Raw genomic sequence first — 765 nt, forward strand, 5'->3', positions numbered from 1 at the left:
AATGCAAGTGGGCAGGTGTCGGCACCGTAGATTACCCTTGGCGAGCGTAGTGGTTTACCACAGGGAGCGCTCAGGCCCAAGGGCGTGGGGACACAGCTCGAGTTTCTCTTCATTATCGCATAAATCTTTTGCCTTTTAGTAAAGATTTCCGTGGAGGGGAGCTTCTTGCGAGTGACCAGTATATCTGGAGGCTCTGATCACAGCAGAGCTACACTGGAATGTCAAGAACAGAGTGAATTTGGCTGACTACCAACACGGGGTGGGAGAATGCGCCACTGGTCAACTTCTGTATTTGCAGCCTTTGCGATTCCTGCGTCACATTTATTTAGCCAGCACGGAAAGACAGCGCTTTTTTGTACGTTACGGGATCCAAACCCTGGACTTGCTCTCTTTAGGGCCGGGCCCAAACAAATATCGCATCAGCTCCTCTAGCCCTATCAGCGACTCGTGTGCTTTGAGCGTTCTTAGCCCTATCAGCGACTCATGTGTTTTGAGCGTTCTTACTGACCGCGCAAGCCACCGTCATCCACCTGCGTTGGTGGTACGGTGGTGAGCATAGCTGCCTTCCAAGCAGTTGTCCCGGGTTCGATTCCCGGCCACTGCATTTCCTTTGTTTTGGGCTAAAGTCAAAGCAGAACTGCTTCTGTAACCTCTGGCTGCACCAAAACGTTTTGGATGTGTCGTTCTGCAGCAGAAAAACAACAGTTCTCCCCGTCGGGAAATCGAACCCCGGTCTTTCGCGTGACAGGCGGAGATACTGTCCAC

At 52.0% G+C, this 765-nt stretch overlaps 1 non-coding gene across 1 annotated transcript; it reads left to right on the forward strand.

Moving 5' to 3' along the window:
* The first annotated feature begins 532 nt into the window (after positions 1 to 532).
* On the forward strand, positions 533 to 604 carry trnag-ucc (transfer RNA glycine (anticodon UCC)). The gene has a single exon. It is a non-coding gene; the product is annotated as a tRNA-Gly (tRNA).
* Positions 605 to 765: the final 161 nt, after the last annotated feature.

This window comes from Sinocyclocheilus anshuiensis, unplaced genomic scaffold, assembly GCF_001515605.1.
Source record: "Sinocyclocheilus anshuiensis isolate Anshui unplaced genomic scaffold, SAMN03320099.WGS_v1.1 scaffold6679, whole genome shotgun sequence".
NCBI classification, from domain to species: Eukaryota; Metazoa; Chordata; class Actinopteri; order Cypriniformes; family Cyprinidae; genus Sinocyclocheilus; species Sinocyclocheilus anshuiensis.